This window comes from Peromyscus eremicus, chromosome 8b, assembly GCF_949786415.1.
Source record: "Peromyscus eremicus chromosome 8b, PerEre_H2_v1, whole genome shotgun sequence".
Lineage (NCBI taxonomy): Eukaryota > Metazoa > Chordata > Mammalia > Rodentia > Cricetidae > Peromyscus > Peromyscus eremicus.
Window position 1 is genome coordinate 21,781,276 of NC_081424.1, and position 18,082 is coordinate 21,799,357.

Here is an 18,082-nt window from a genome sequence, read left to right on the forward strand (position 1 = left end):
ATCCATTCTTCCCCATTTCAGGTTGTTTTTACTCCTAAGATGAAATCATAATTGTATGTATAATATGTTTTTTATAAAATATCTGTCCATTTTTCATTAGTGAGGATGCAAGTTAATAGAGCCATCACAACTAAACAGAACCAAGCCCCCTCAAATAGGAAAAACAGTAAATTCAACAATCCAATCTATGGATATACAAACTGGAAAAGAAATCAGTGAATCAGAGAGACATCTACATTCTCCGAGAAATGAAAACAATCTAAGCATTTGTCTCCTGATAATGAAAATGGAATACTATTCAGCCATTTAAAAGCCTGAAATCCCATCATCTGTAACAACATGATCATTAAGTATAATGAGCTAGACACAGAAAGGTAAATAATACAAGAGTGGATTCATGGAATGCTCTCATGTAAGTTGGTAATGAAACAGCAATAGCCAAAGGCTGAAGGGAGCAGGGTGAAAAGTTAAGGTACCGAGTCACAGTTAGACAAAAGCAGGACGTCCTGTGTGTAGTGTGCAGAAAAATGAGCGGAGATCCTGATGATGCACTGTATACTTGAAAAAATTAGAAGACAGGGTCTTACAAGCATTTCCACAAAGAGTGATCAAATAGAAGAGGAAATACACATGCGTGGCCTGCTGCAAACAAGCAAGAAGTATATATCAGAATGTCACGTGGTATCCACAAATATGCACAATTTTATGTTTTATGCATTCATTTAAATAATCCAATTCAAATCTCAATGATAGTGAGATGAAGCGTTTACTGCTAATGGGGTCAGGAGCCGTTGACTAAGAGGAGTAGTACCACTGTTTTTCCAGCTTTTATCTAAAGTACATGCTGAGTGCCTTTATCCACCCACTTAATCTCTTAAACTTTGAAATCTAATTTCTTCTTTCAAATCCTCTTTTCTTGTTTTGTTTGGTCTCCTAACCCTTGAAGTACTCTTAGCCAACTCTAAATTTGGTTGAGATAATCCCTATTGATTCTTGTGCTTCTCATAAAGCTTCGGGCAGGAAAACAAATTCAAAAGCTGAAATAAATGTCACTGAGCTAATAAAAACAGTAAATGTGTTTAATATTTAGACCAACAATAGAAAACATAGCTTCAATAGCAAATCTTTGACAGATTTTGCTAAATTTCCTGACTAATTTATGCATCTCTATGTGGCAGGTGCTATTATTACCTCATTTTATAGCTGGAGGAACTAAAGAGTTGCAGAGGAAGTAGCTGGTCCAAAATCAAACCACTCATGAGAGATGGAGCTGTGTCTAGAACTTTAACAACATGCTGCTCATGTATGCTGACCCTGGAAGTGGCCTCTGCTAAGAAAGAACCCATCACAAATAGACCTTCCTGCTTCTTATAGGATCCTAACCATGCTCTCTCCTATATCCAGATGCTTACACACCTCCCTAGTAACATAACATCTACAACTAAAGCAGAATCCAGGCTATTTGTTCTATCAGTGTGCAGAATGATATATAAGAAATGTTATATTTGTATTTTTCATATATGCATACAAAACAGATGGAAGGGATCGCCTCTCTCTGGTCTCTGTTCAGGAATAAGGCATTGCTAAAAACCTGTTAGCATCACTGCTGGTATTTAATGATGAGTTTCAAAGGTTATGCTGCAACTGTTCTTTCTGATACTCAATCCCCTGTAAATAAGGAAGGACTGTGTATGGGCCACTTTGACTTTCTAATTACCAGGGATTCGCCCTTGGTGCTTGGGCTTCCTTGAGCATCTGGGATGTCAGTCAATACAGATAGACAGGCCACCCTATCACCTGCAACACTCATCCTGAACGTTTCCTGAAGCCTTGAAACAATTATGCAAAGATTGCGGTTGATTGGCTCCTGAAGACACAGCCTCCACTGGAGCGCTGAACAAGTTGTAATCCTGAGCCTCATGAACCATTTACACCTTGGTTAGAAGGAGCACCCTTCCCGTACTATGTAAGTAAGTTGCTCAGGCTCATCCACAGGGTAACACTCTCTCATGTCATTTCCCATGGGCAGGAGGAAGAAGGAATGAAGAAGTAGAAACAGAGAGGGACAGGAGGGCAAAAGTCTGATAAAAGAAAAAAAAAAAAGCACTCAGAGAACCTGCAGGCCCTGGTTGCAGGAAAAGTTCCAGAGAATCATCAAGTCTTAATAACCAAAGGGCTCAGCCCCCAGGCTGAGTGCTGAAACACTGGCCACTACCAAAGGTCAGAAGTTCCAGTAGCTGAGGCCTGCAGGAAGACTGTAACATTTAGTTATGGGTCCTGGCCTTCAAAGCGAGCTCAAAGTCCTTTAAGTATCAGAGAGTACTTTGTAAATATCAGAGAATTCTTGCTGCTGTTTCTGACTGCATACCTTTATCACTGGCTGCTGTTTCCGACTGCATACCCTCATCACTGGCTGTTGTTTCTGACTGCAGACCCTCATCACTGGCTGCCAAGAGCAGTGTTTAAAAACAGCTTGTGGTACACTCATAATTTTGATTCAGGTAGAGCATAAGGATTGACAGCCGGCCACCATCAGAAACAAGCTGAAAAGCTGAAACAAGTAACCGATGAAGACAGAAGCTAAATCCCAAGCAATCACATCTTTAATTCCCAGCGTTGATGACTAATCATTATTTTGTGCAATTTTCCTCCACAGCCCAACTTTGGTAACTATATGAATGTTGTGGATATTGTTTACCAAAATGTCTAATAGGCAAAGGATTAATATTCTAACATGTCTTGATGTTAAATTCCATATATTTCAGTGCAGTTGACGAGAAGGTTGTTGCCTACTTGATTATGACATAAATGATGGGAAAACTGCAGGAGGAATACTTTTAAAACTCTAATAGTACAAAGAAACAATAGGGTAGTATACACAAAACACTTAAAGTGGTTTCTGTTTTATTGATTTTACTTCTGAATAGGCAAAGATCTTCAGTCTACATTTTGAGGTTCAGTCCAGTACAACCTTTATTTAATGCCTTCTATTTTGAAAACTTTGAGCTAGATCCTGTAGGTGGGTGGGTCTGTGGGAAAAGAACCCAAGGTTCACTTCTGTGGAATTTTAAGAATCAATTATGTAAAAGACAACTCCAATGGAATGCAAACTTAGAGCTTATATTTAGAAGCTAAGAAAATAAAATATAGCACTATCAAATGTCACAAAAATGCAAGACTGCTCCAGATGAATAGACATAATTTTACAAGAAAAAAAATTAGGGAAAGGAAACATGAGCAAGAAGAATTTCAGGGAAAATGGATGGAGGCTCTGGGGCTAGCGGCTGTGAATCTCGATTCTGAGAACATTTGAAGGGCAAAAGTAAGGCTGACATGGACAATTAGGATCCAATTGGAAGGAGCTCTGACGAGAGAAAGAACATAAAGAGGAAGTTACAGAAGTTTATGGAATCAGAAAATGAGATGATAAGGCATTTGATTTTAGAAACTCTTAAAGCAGTGGGAAGTATTGATTGGGAAGCCTGGAGGCCAGAGGTAGGAAGAACAATTAGGAAGCTATTACAGTTGTCTGAACCATTGAAATCAAAGTCTGTGACATGTCAGTGGCAATGTTAACAGAAAGGAGGAGGTAAATGCAAAAAAAAAAAAAAAAGTTGGGAGGCAGAATTGACTTTTCTTGGTAATTTCTTAAGCTTGGTTTTAGAGAAAAAGGAAACTTTAAAGATTAAGTTTACATTTTAATGTCTAGTTTAAAAAAAAAAAAATGAGCCAGGCTGTGGTGGCACACGCCTTTAATCCCAGCACTCGGGAGGCAGAGCCAGGTGGATCTCTGTGAGTTCGAGGCCAGCCTGGGCTACCAAGTGAGTTCCAGGAAAGGCGCAAAGCTACACAGAGAAACCCTGTCTCGAAAAACCAAAAAAAAAAAAAAAAAAATGAAATAAGGCCAATAACCTAGCAAAATCTCAACCAAGAAAAATTTCATGAGAAAAACAAATTTGCTTATGGATATGACTGCTGTGAGATAAAGGGACAAAATCTGTTCAAACATACTCACTGATCGTTAATGTGAGTGTGGAACCCAAGAGCCAAATTGAATGGGTATACTTGTATGAATATGCACAATAATTTAATTGTAATTGTGTCAATAAGTGACTCAGCCGAGAAAATAATATGGGAAATGAAAGCCGAAGAGCGTGCCTTGGGGCTTTATACTCCGAAATCAAAAGAGAGTTAGGAAGGAAACAGTGATAGGTTTGCACAGAATATTGACATGGAAGCAAAGAAAGAGAAGAAACTACAAAATGATGGGAGATGCGGAGCACTGTGATTTTCAGCTAGGTAGCATTTGCTATGCAAGCACACTGTAACAATGAAGAGGGGAAGCTATGCTGCAGCCTGCAAAGAAATGTAGATATGGGGGTTAAGATTCACCAAGGGAAAGGGAAAGGGGATCTGCTGAGAGGTGTAGAAGGTATAGTATGTTGCTTTAGTGATTTTTATATGTTGTTAATTTTCTTTGAATTACTCTAGGGAGCCCAGCATACTAGCCCTATCCTATGCTTGTGGGAGTTCTGACCCACAAATCTCAGGTAATGAAATTAAAAACTAGGAAAAGAAGTCTCTTTAGCCCATACCAAGCAGTGAGAGTGAGAACACATGACTTATCCATGCATGTAGTTTTGCCTAGAATTCTGATTCTGGAGTAAGCAGCATGGCAAGTGAGGTGGTTGAGCGTGCTCTCAGACTCACCTGAAAGAGCCTACTTCTGAATCCACATTGTTGAGTACAGCCAGAGTCTGCTGGTGGCTGTGATTGCACCTGGCTGTTCCTGTAGAATGGTATTGGTTATGCCACTAGCTTTATTTTCCATATTAGTAGTCTCCAGTTTTTTAATCTCATTTTTAGACTTGCACACTGGAGCACAAAACACCCATTCATCCCTGACTTTCCTGAGTAAGTCACCATGAACCAATGATTGTTTTCTATAGTAAGAAAACCAACTGATACAAGGATATGACAAGATATTGGAAAAATTAGTAATATTAGACTTCCGGATTAAGAATATTTGAATGTCTAACCATGGCATACAGACTAAGAGTCAAGGATGTCCAAGTGAAATTGAGCATGTTCAGGGTGGTATGCCCACCAGCTAATGAATGGATAATGAAATGTGTTACATTTACACAATGGAATATTCAGTTTTTAAGAAAAATGAAATTTGTAAACAAATGCATGGAGCTAAAAACAATCAACCTAAGTGACGTAACTCAGATCCAGGAAGAAAAACCTTGCATGTTTTCTTATATGTGGATAACAACTTTTAAGCTGTAGATGTCTATTTCAATTAGAAACAGAGGTTAGGTAGTATGGTTGCTTGAATGAGAATGGTTCCCCATGGGCTCATATATCTGAATACTTGGCCTCCAGATGGTGGAAATGTTGGAAAGGATTAAGAAGTATGGCCTTGTTGGAGGTGTGTCACTAAGGGAGAGCTTTGAGATTTAAAAAGCCCAAACCATTCCTAATTAGTTCTCTCTCTCTCTCTCTCTCTCTCTCTCTCTCTCTCTCTCTCTCTCTCTCTCTCTCTCTCTCTCTGCCTATGGTTGTTGTCTCAAGATATGTGGTCTTAACTACTGCTCCGGTGCCACCGTGACTGCCTGTCTGCCCTCAAACCCTCTACAACTGTAGCCCAAAATTTATTGTTTTCTTCTGTAAGTTACTCATCCATGGTGTTTTGTCATGACAATAGAAAAGTAACTGAGATAGGTGGCTAGCAAAGGACCAAGGTGAAGGATGGGATCTTCCAAGGAAGGGGAAATAGAATATAGTGTTATAATCGGACACAGTACAAGTTAGAACAGAAGTATTAAATTGGGAGAGGGATGAGAGGGCAGAGTAGAGGAGGTAATATATGGAGGGATTACTAACATTAAAGACCTTTTGAAAAGCCATATGGAAACCTACTACTGTAGCATGTTCCTAAAATATGGGCAGATATAAAAGGAGTTTAAATGGAGTCACCCTATAATAGGGAAGCCAGTACCCCAATTAGTTGTCATATACTACCCCCCCAAAAAATAGTATGAAAATGGGTTATCTTTTCAATCATTGGCCAAAGGGGTCCCATAGACTGCCTCAAACTTTTCAGGTTATTGTCAAAGATATTTGTTACCCTTTGGAATCCTATTGCTGAAAAACCACCTACTTACCTCACAGAATACTGATCTGGTACATAAATGGAAGCTTCAGCCCTACTGGCTAGCATTCATAGTGCTATTGCAGGAGAAAAGTAATCATCAACCTCACCTAGCCACAAACCCTGTGAGATAAAATAGTATTATGCTTGCAATATAGGTCCACTGCTGCAGTAGTGGCAAAAGTGGTGTGGGGGTAAATGACCATTTCTTATTAGATTGAAGGCCTGCTGCATAGATGGAACCCATATATGACACTGCTAAAGGGGCCAAGAACCTGAGCCTAGATTGGTCCTGATCCCTATGGGAAAACCCACTATTATTATTCTACTAAAGGAAAATAGCAGTAATATTACTCCCAATGACATATCACTATACCCATAGGTCAGAACATCACATCAAACCAATCTGGTATCGCAAAGACCTGGGCAAGATGCTGGAAGTAAGAGACTTTGAAGCACTCAGTTTTAATAGGTAAGTCTTCATCAAACCCCTCTTCACAATGCGCAGGCATCTATGCAGAAAAGGAGGCAGAAAGAATAAAGGGCCAGACATGGTGGATGGTGTTGTTGGTTATTTTTGCTCTTTTGGGGGGGCCTGCCACCCAGCTCCCACATAAATCACACATGGAGGCTTATTCTTAATTATAAATGTCCAGACTTAGCTTGGCTTGTTGCCAGCCAGCTTTTCTTAACGTTTATTATCCCACCTTCCTTTTGCCTCTGGGCTTTTACCTTTCTCTTACTTCTATACATTTTACTTTCACTCTTACTCTGTGGCTGGCTGTGCAGCTGGGTGGCTGGCCCCTGGTATCCTCCTCTCCTTGTTCTCTTGCTCTTTCTTATCCCTCTCAGATTTCTCCTTCTATTTATTCTCTCTGCCTGCCAGCCCCGCCTATTTCTCTCTCCTGCATTGCTATTGGCTGTTCAGCTCTTTATTAGACCATCAGGTGTTTTAGACAAGCACAGTAACACAGCTTCACAGAGTTAAACAAATGCAACATAAACAAAAGTAACACACCTTAATATTCTACAACACTAAGTTCATAACATAGTTCAAATATTCCATGTTTCCTTGGCAAATTGCATAGAATCAAGAAGATTCGGTTTGATCTTGCTACTTAACTAGGTAGCCCTAGGGAGTGGTTTCCATGCTTATCAGGATGCACACAGTGTCCACATTTGGTCATTGTTTGGTGTCACTGCCTTTTATCACAGTCATCGAATAGCAATTCCTCAACCTTGAGATTCAAACTTTTCTCTGATAACTTGCTGTAGTCACCAGATTGACTTTAAACAGTTAAATATGATACAAAAGGAAAACGAAATATTCTTACAGAGAAATGGTGCTTTCTTCCTTTAGTTCTCCCAATCTTGCCCTGGCTTTAGAAAGAAACATTTCATTTCTGATTTCAGTTTTTCTAAAGTAATGTACTTAATTTTAAAAAACTAAAAATCTCACTATGCACACTTAGTACCAAATGAATCACCATCATTATATTCTGGTGTAAAAATATTCCAAAGGACATATAAAATAGAATTGCTGAAGGTTTACAGTGCTGGAGCATCTAAGTTTAAGCCTCTTCCCTTATTTACTTATTCATTTATTAATTTATTTGAGATAAAGTCTTATTACATAGCACTAGCTGATCCGCCACTCACACTATTGCCCACTTCAGCATAGAAAGGCTCAGGAATCCTTCCTCTTCATTTGAAGTGCTGGAAATATGGATATGTGCCTCCAAGCCAGGGATTTATGACATTTCTTCTAAAGTCCCCTGTGTTTGGTTTGGTCAGTTTTTTTTGGTATTGTTGTTTATTTGTTTTGGTTAGGGGAAGGGCTTGGCTTAAGTATTCATGTTTTGTTGCTCTTAGTATGGGATACTTTATTTATTCATTCATTCATTTATTTACTTGGCACGGAACTGAACTTCTGCATTTGGAGAAAGAACAGGGGCAGAAATTGCTGTATATGTGCATTCTTTTTAAATAATTGATGAAAGCATAAATAAAAGTGCACTTATTCATACATTGTTTTCATAATAATTAAAGTTGTAAAAGGTCTTTACCTTTCTCTTCCATGACAGACCTGACAGAGATTTAAATCTGGTTGCAATTTATGCTTATCGAAATAATAACTTTGATTTTTAAAATTATAAAACCAAGTAATTACAGAATATAAAAATATATTAACAGTTAACCCTTCCAAATCCAAAAGCCAAAATCTGTGATTTTACTTTGTGAATATAGCAGCCCAAGTAAAAGTTATATACGTGACCCATGCTTGCCCACAGTCAAATCAAGGGACTTCTCAGAATATTGCACAAAATTAGCTTCAGCATGTGTGTGCAAGGTAGTTATGAATAAGTCTACCTGTATTTAGATTTAGGTTCCATTTCTAAGATACTTTAGCATATATATTGTGGTGATATTTCATTTGTGTTATAACAAATAAAGCTTGCCTGGGAATCAAAGGAAAAAGCCAGCCATTATATTAAACATAGAGGTTATGCAGTGGTAACACATGCCTTTAATCCTAGCTTTTGGGAGGCAGAGGTTCATCTGGATCTCTGTGAGTTCAAGACCACACTGGGAACACAGCCAGGTGTGGTGGCACATGCTTTAATACCAGCAGTAGTTAACCATAGAGGTCTAGAGGTCTATACAGACAGACGGGAAGTGATAGAGCTGGGTGGAAAGAGGAAGTGATATAGCTGGGCAGAGAGAAGAAGTAAGATGGCAGGACACAGAAAGGTATATAGATATGAGTATTCAGGAAGTAGCTTTCTTGGGCTGAGGAACTTGTGCCTGGCTTGTTCTATCCCTCTGATCTTTCAGCTTTCACCTCAATATCTGGCTCTGGGTTTTTTTTTATTAATAAGACCATTTAGCAATTCATGTTATAATACATAAATATTCGAAAACCTGAAAATATCTGCAATCTGAACCACTTCTGGTCCCAAACAATACAGGTGAGTTGCAAACTTTATGTATTCTATAAATCAATTTAAAAATAATTTTAGGGCCTTTGAGATGGCTCAGTGGGTAAGGATATTTGCCGCCAATGCTGACAACCAGAATTTCAACCCTGAACCCACATGGTGGAACCCACAAGTTGTTCGGTGACCCCCAAAAGTATGATATGTCGCACACACATACACGCATAAAAATCAGATATACACACAAACAAACAGAACAGGTAAATTAAAATGTGTTCAAATATTTTGACATAAATAGTTACATAAAATAATTTCAACACAACATTTTCACACATGAATATAATGTACTAAAGATGCATCTAAAATTTAAGACTAAAAATCTGATGTATTTTATCCTTTCACCTAGAAAAGAACCATTGCTAGAATGTTCTAATTCATACGTATAATACTAGAAACCTAGTTATCAGAAAGGTCCTGCTAACATCTGGCTTAGGAGTTTTCTTTTCTCTCTCACGACCCAAATTTTGCCAACAGGAGGAGGGGGCATCTTAGCCCAAGCTGTCTTACAATACCCAGACCTCCTTCCTCTGCTTCCTAGATGCTGGAGTGGCAGGCATGTGCCACCTTCCTACAACCAAACATTTCTCTTTTGTCAAAGGGTTGCTATCTACAACAACGTAGCTGAAGTATCTTTCATCGGCTAGGATCACACATGTCGGAATAAATGATTGGTTTCTCTGATTTTGTACTCATGGGTGCTTGAGTTGCTTTTCAAATGAAATGTAGACCTACTTGTCAGTCTCTGAAAGTGGAATTTGGAATTTATGCAGCATTTCAGGTATAGGATTCTACAGGACAAGCATTTTGCAGGAATAAGATGTTCCATTCTAACAATGTGCTTGAGAATTAGCTTTCTTTAACAAATATGTCAGCTTGGCCTTGTGAGGCTCAAAAGCTCTGTGTGTTTTTCATACATCCAGCTCCCCAGCCAGGCTTCCCGTCTTGCCATTTTATTTGCGTAAGTTCCTCACACGAAATTTAATGGAGAAAATGGTATGTTCACTGTGTGTCACTTTTTACAATGCTTCCAGTCATCATTCATTAACTCATGCAAAGTACAATCCAAAAAAAAAAATAACTTCAAAGAATACAGAATAAGTTACCAGCTTTTACAGGCCTGACATAATGAAGCTGTCAACATTTTTTTGCTCAAGTGAAATAAACAGCCCCAAATAATAATTATGTATTTATTTAGTGTTATTACGCCTCAAGGACTTTTTTCAATCAATGATTTGCAGCACATCTTGTAATATAGGCAGAAATAAAGAGCTTTGTTATGGTGGGACTCACTGTGTGTGGAAATACATTGCCCTTAATAAAATCAAATCTGGAAAATTCTTCTAGGAAAGGCTGGTCTCCACTTGGTAGCTGGTGTAGATGTTTGCTTTTGTGATAGCTCTCTGGTTTGAGTTTTCCAATCTTTCCCTTATATCTTTTTGTTCCTAATGCCTTCCTAATAACTGTCTTCCTGACAGTGTCTTCACTTAAACAGTCGTGAAATTTTCCTCATGCTACCTACCATGGCTTCCTTTCGGAAACAACTTAGGAAGGTTTTAGTGAATGCCATTCAGGAGTGGGGAAATTTAATCTACTATGTCATGTTTCCAAAAGAAGATAGAACAAACAACCTCCCATTGACCAGTCCCCCATGCAGCAGTAGCATAATTTCATGGCTGTCCTGTAAAATATATACTATGTTTCTTCATGAATAGGAAAAAAAAAAATGGTAGAGGTAAGAATCAATGAGTTTAAGTGTTTGACCTAATAATTGGAACATGGCTCAACTGAGAGAATTGGAACATGACCCAACTGAGATCCTGATTTTTATATTCTTAGTCTATACTCTTCTCTAAGAGCCCTTAAGTGAAGTCCTTTAGGTAAGACATGTCTCCTTAGTTAGGGGAATGTTGCCTTTTGTGTCCCCTAAAATCCCATATGCTATAGGCTTCATGGTTGCCTGTCTGTGCCATGTATGGTAAAACTGTAGGAAGGAGAGCCTCACAGGAGGGAGTTGTGCCTTGGACTAAGTCTTTGGGAACCATGAGCAGAAATAACTCTTTCTTCCTTTTATTAGAGTGTGTCATCCAACCTGCTGGATAAGAAATCTCTTTAAGCATCTTTAATAAAAATGTGGCATGTCCTCTTCTCTCCAATACAGGTTTCTGCAAAGCTGTTAGAGTCTGTTTCATATCCATTCCGGCTGAAGAGCTTTAAATATGAATATCAACTTAAGGCGTTTCCGGATAAAGAAAAAGACAAGGTATTGCATTAAATTTCTGTGCTGAAAATTGGAAAGGAAAAAAAAACACTTCATAAATGAAGTTCTGTGGCCTACTACTAAAATACGAAAATAATTACAACGCTCCAGAGCAATTCATAGAACCCCTACAAACTGGACTGGTTCAGAGTTCCTTATGTGAGTCTTGTATCTCAAACAACCATGAACTTGAAATGTCCTCATCTCTCACCTCTTGTTTCCTTCTCCTTGCACCAAGCTCTAGATGAACCGCTTACCCATACCACTTAGTCTCTTGTCTCCAAGCTGGTTTTCTTTGTAGAGGTAAAGTAATAGGGTGATATTTTTGTGTTGTCTTTTGCTTTTCATGGGCTCTTTTTGTCTGTTTGAATTTTCCCTAGCTCTAAGAAATGTCTAACAAGGCTTTTGCTGTCGATGTGTTACCTTTTCACAGATGGCTGACTTACTTACCAGCTGTAGCTTGATAGTTATTACAGTTAATTTACCTAGAAAATGAAGGCTTCACTCTGCAGCGCAGGGGTATTTTACACTTAGCTGACAAATCCAATACCTTTCTAATTGCACTGGCATACTTGGAGTGCCATGCCTGACCTTGCTCATAAATCAGAAGTATAGCCAGTAGCCTATGCTTAGAAACCTCTACTCAATCAACAGCCAAATTAGGAGTTCTACTTTCTCAGTGTCGCTGGAGAGTTACCAGATGGGAAGGGGCAGGGTGACTTCAGTCTCTGGGAAGAAAATCAGACAACTATATTCTGACTCATTATGAGGAAAAGTACATTTAATCGGAGTCACAATATGTTCTTTAAAAGCCCACAAATCCATATAGCTTTCATTCAAGGAGATAGTTAACATGCTGGATGGAGAAAGTCAACTCAGTTGTTCTTACACACTGTCCAGTTTAAAATCGAATATTGCAAACCTTCTATGTCATTATTATGATGTCATGGTAATAAGTAGTAAGTTGTTGTGCCTGCTGAAGTTCATGAAGAAATATGTTTCTGGGAAATGCTGTAGTCCAGCTCCAGAGTGGTTCAGTCCCAAAGAGGACGACCTGTGGAGTCTGCAAAGGGAGGGAGGAGACTGATGCATGAGAGGGCGAATCGGATGGTGGAAAAAGGCTACATTGTTTATCTCTACAATTGCACAAAGGATTAAATGAGAGAAAGGGGACTTGTGAGCTGGGGTGTGGCTTGTGATCAGGGATGAGGAAGCTAGCTAGCATTGACCTTGACAAGCTAATAGGCACCATAGTCTTAAGTTAATGGACAGTCACAAATTCCTCTTGCCAGAGGTAAGAATGTCTCCCATTTTAGCAAGTAGAAACTGTTTTCAAGCCCCTGAGAGAATGAGGGGTGGGGTGTTTGTCTAAATGCCTGACCTTGGGAACAGGACTTTCTTGGGGGATCAGACCCTCCATTATAAAACACTGCACAGTTTTTTTGTTTTTGTTTTTGTTTTTGTATGGCTTAGTTTATCCAAAAGCTAAAGCTTAAAAGTGAGCAAAGATGAATCTAGACAAATACTACTGTGAATCTGAGTAGACCTTAGGAATTTGTAAATGCTGGTTATCAAATATACCTTATGTTAATATTCTGACCCACCCCTTGGCACCGCCATGTGTCCTGACATAAAAGCCTCTTCTTAAGGAAAAACTCCACCTCTCTCTCTCTCTCTCTCTCTCTCTCTCTCTCTCTCTCTCTCTCTCTCTCTCTCTCTCTCTCTGTCCTTCCCTCCCTCCCTCCACTTCCACAAGGTATGCATCCCTCAACCCCTCTCTCTCTTTCTCTCTTCTTTCCTATCTTCTCTTTGTCTTTCTATTATAATAAACCATTTCTGCATGGATGTAGCATCTGGGTTGTGAATGTCTACCCGCCAACCAGTAGACATGCCTGCATGGAGTGGGTTGCCGGCCACTGCATCTGCCCAGCATGCCAGTATGTTTCCCTGCATGTGCAGGATACCCTTGGGATCCCCACGTAGTATATCATAACACCTTATATATCAAGCATATGTTACTTATCTAAATTTTTGAGCAGCTTGGTGTTAACTTGTATGGGAGTAGGCAGATTTATCATGCTATATGATTCCACAGTATCAGGTATTTTCTTCCAAAGAATTATTTTGTTTAGAGAAGCTGCCATTTTATACATTTTCATCCTTCAAAGCCTGCACAAAAATTTCCCAAAGGAAACGGTATGAGGGAACTCCCATAACACATAGTGAGCATCATTAAAAACAAAAGTAAAGGGTGCTGGAGAACTGTAATCTGCAAAGTCAAAATGCTGGAACTTTGTCAAGCAGCACTGGTCATCATGTGGTCCACACCAGAGAAACACCAAAAAACAAAAACAAAAACAAAAAAGAACTTAAGTTTTCCAGCCCCATGCTGTAGAACCCTTAGAATGTTTTTGATCTGTGCATGTTTTTCCTTTTAAGTATATTTATATTCCCAGGATGGAGCACAGGTTTAAAATATTCATGTACTATTAAGACCTTTCCAGATCACCTTTCTCTTGATAGGAAAAGCCCAGAGTTAAGACTCTTTTGTAATTTTAATATGGAAATAAGGTTATATGCTTTTAAAGATAAAATACATGCAGATATACTCATCCATTTATATATCCAGCTATAACCACAATGACAGAAAATTGTTAAAAGGAGGTACAATAATACAGTAGCAATCATTGTGACGGGGAGTGCAGAGCCTTCTATTTATTGGCTCAGTATTTCCAAGTGTTTTATATAGTTTTAAACTAAAGTTTAATTAATAACATCATTCATGCTCACAGGAAACTAACAGCTGGTATCCATTTCACACTGCCCCGAAGTTTAGAGGGAGCCTGGCGGTAAGAGGTGGCTCCTGGTCTGCCCTCCGCTTTGCTGTTCCTATATATTGCCGGGCTGGCTCCCTGGAGCTGCCAGGATCCAGCATGTTCTTCTACTGCATTGCAATTTTCTTGGTGAACTGTTCCCCTGACCCAGGTCAGCTTTTGGGATCTACGTTTAGAATTATGTGGAGAATTTGTAGCAACTCTACACATCCCTAAAAGGACTTGGATTCCATATACCATTATCAGGTCCCTCCCCAAGAAAAACATCTTTTTTTTTCTGCATTTACCTGTCCTACTTTAAGGAGTTTTTGTTGTTTGTTTGTTTGTTTGTTTGTTTGTTTTCTCAAAAGAAGATAGTTAAAATGCATATTCTGTAAACATCTATGTATACTGTTCTGGGAGATTAATCTTCATTGGGCTTCTAAATCTTATTTTAAAAACTGGTCCTTCAGAGGATGGAGAGATGGCTCAGTAGTTAAAAGTAATTGCTGCTTTTTAGAGGACTCAGGTTCAGTTCCCAGCACCCAAGATGGAGGCTCATAAGAGTCCTAACACCAGTTCCAAGAGATCTAACCCCCTTCTGACCTGTACACGCACCAGGCACATGTCTAGTGTACAGGTATGTATGTAGGCAAAACACTCACATAGGAAAGAGAGAGAGAGAGAGAGAGAGAGAGAGAGAGAGAGAGAGAGAGAGAGAGAGAGAGAGAGAAATCTATTTTTTAAAACATTGGTCCATGCCGGGCGGTGGTGGCGCACGCCTTTAATCCCAGCACTCGGGAGGCAGAGCCAGGTGGATCTCTGTGAGTTCGAGGCCAGCCTGGACTACCAAGTGAGTCCCAGGAAAGGCGCAAAGCTACACAGAGAAACCCTGTCTCGAAAAAAAACATTGGTCCTTGTCAAATTATGGTGCTGCTTTTCTTTATGGGGTGATGATGTCATGAAATCTCACATCTTTTTCTACTTTGTTACTTCAGATGGTCTATGTTTTCAAAAGAATAGTTATGAGAGATTCTCATTAGGGTTTCACAGAGCAAACCAAATATAGCCCAGCAAGGTCCCATGCTAGGTGGTTTCTCAAACTATACAACAGGGTGACAACATGTTCAGTCCAAATACCTGTGAATGGTTTCAGTAAAATAGAAAGTGAACCCATACATTAGAATTCTCTGAAAGTCTTAATATACAAATTGAAGAGCCCTGTTCATGATTGAATGTCAGTGAATTTTCAAGATGTCATGCCTCCTTAAGAAGTCATTGTTAGCAATTGATTCCACATTTAAAAAGGTGTTTGTAACTGCTGGCATTATGTTTAAAAGGAAAAAAAGAACCCAATGGATACAATGCAGAAATCCTACTGAGCTTGGCTTAAGACTTGTCAAATCATTCCCGAAGACTCATAAAGCAACGGATGAGTAATATTTAGCAGTTTTCAGAAAACCTTCAGGCTATCAAATGTCAATCCTAACCAGAAATCTTATTTTCAGGAAAAATACTTATTCCCTTAAGATTGCATTAAAATTAGGAGAGCAAGTATGAATTGCATTCAAGGAAGACTATGCGGATTTGAAATGTACTGTCACCCAGAGTGGAGGGTCAGTGTCTCAGTTTCTCATCTGATTTGTGTTTGTCGTCTCTGATATAGAAGGACTCTAAGGCTAGCTGAGGCTGTGTCACGCAGCTGCTCTGCTTTATTGAGTAGGCTGGGCCAGCAGAATCTGAGAGCAGCTTTGGCTCCTCTGGGCAAGGGTAATACAGAGGATTCACTGTGTGTTATTGCCTTTCACAGTTGTCCAATGATAGATTTGCAAGTGGATTTAAGAAAGCCGAGCAGAAACCGGACCAGTTCTTATCATGGTTTATTCTCGTGTCTCTCTGTGTCCACTAATCATCACACTGATACTCTACTTTCAGAAATAAAACTATATATTTACATTTCCATCTTCACAGAATTTCTGTTCATAGATAATATTTTACTCTTAAAATACTTTGACAGAAAATTTTTAAATATTGGCAAATGTATTTAATACAGAATAAAAACTGCTCTAAACAAACCAGAAACCAAAATGATCATACCGGCCTTTGAAACTTTCTCTGGTTTCACAGGTAAATTCTTTGTTATTGCCTATTAACACACGAAGGCTAACAGACAGCATTTGTTCTTGGGAACAGAAAGAAAGTTTGGCTTTCACTTTGGATTATAAACAGAATCTATTTAGAATTTTTATTCATTTTCCCCAAATAATAGATGAAAATGTTTCTACTTTAACATTTAAACACTCATTTACCAGAATCAAATGGGATTTGTCCCTGGAGTACAAGGATGCTTAAATCTACCCAATCAAGAGTGAACAGGTCACCGTTACTCATCAAATAACTCAATGGCAAGAAAATAACTCAGTTTAAAAAGAAATAAATAGCCGGAATGTGGTGGTACATGCCTTTAATCCCAGCACTTGGGAGGCAGAGGCAGGTGAATTTCTGTGAGTTCGAGGCCAGTCTGTTCTACAGAGTGAGATCCAGGACAGCCAGGGCTACAGAGTGAAATTCTGTCTTGAAAAAAAAAAATAGAAAAGAAAGAAAGAAATACTTGTATATATATTTCTGAAGCAAATGAGAGACAGAGATACAGATGACTGAAGATTTTAAGATGTTCGTCACTTAGATAGGTAGATGGCTCCACAGTTAAAGTGCTTGTCAGGTAGTGAGCATGAGGATTGGAAGTGGGATCTCCAGATCCACATGACTTCCAGGTGAACGTGGTAACCTATACATCCAGGTCTGGAAATGTGGATGCAGGGAATCTCCAGAGTTCGATTAGCTCTGTGCTCAATTGAGAGACCCTGTTCATGCTGCTTGGTTTTTGCATACTTAAGACAATCCTCAGCATATGAGGGAAGAGGGCCTTGTGACTGGAATGTGGTCTCCACCATATTGTCTTTGTGAGTAGGTCCTCATGGCATTTTCTTGAGTGAAGATTGAGGGAAGAGGGCCCATTCCACTACGGGCAATGCCATCCCTGGGCAAGTAGCACTGTGGTGTACAAGAAATAAAGTTGAGTGAGCTACAGAAAGCAAGTCAGTAAGCAGTGCTCCTCCACATTCCCTGCTTCAGCTCCTGCCTCCAGGTCCCCACCTTGAGTTCCTGCCTTAACTTCCCCCAGTGATGGACTATGACATGGAAATTAAAGCCAAAAACTAACAAACAAAAATGCTTTCATCCCCCAAGTAGCTCCTGATGAGTGTTTTATCTCAGCAAAAGAAACCAAACTAGAACACTTCTCCCAGTTCATAAGGAGGAGAGGTAGAGAGAGATGGAGGAATACTTCTAAGATCACTTTCAGGCTTCCACATACATGTCCAAGTTAGTATGTATGCCACACCTGCTCACGCATGTGGGTACACACTTGTGAACATACATCCACACAGAAGCACCACAACATGCACATGAGAAAAAAAGAAATATTCAATACCACTCATCATCAGAGAAGCACAATTTAAAACCACAACGAATGCCACTTATACTGGTTGGAATGTTTAACATTAAAAAATAAATGAAAGTTATCTGCTGATGAGGATATGGAGAAAATAATTCCTGATAAAGTGTTGGTGAGAATTTGCATTAGTGTAGCCACCAGAGAAATAGAGAATGACATATAAGTTCTATAAAAAATATTTTAAAAATAGCACTGATACAGCAATACAGCTCCTAGGTGTGTCTTCATTTGAACAAATATTCAATATTTTGAAGGGATTTCTATACTCCCATATTCATTGCAGTATTATTCACAATAATCAAGCAAGCCAATAAACCTAAGTGTCTGCTAACAAATATATGG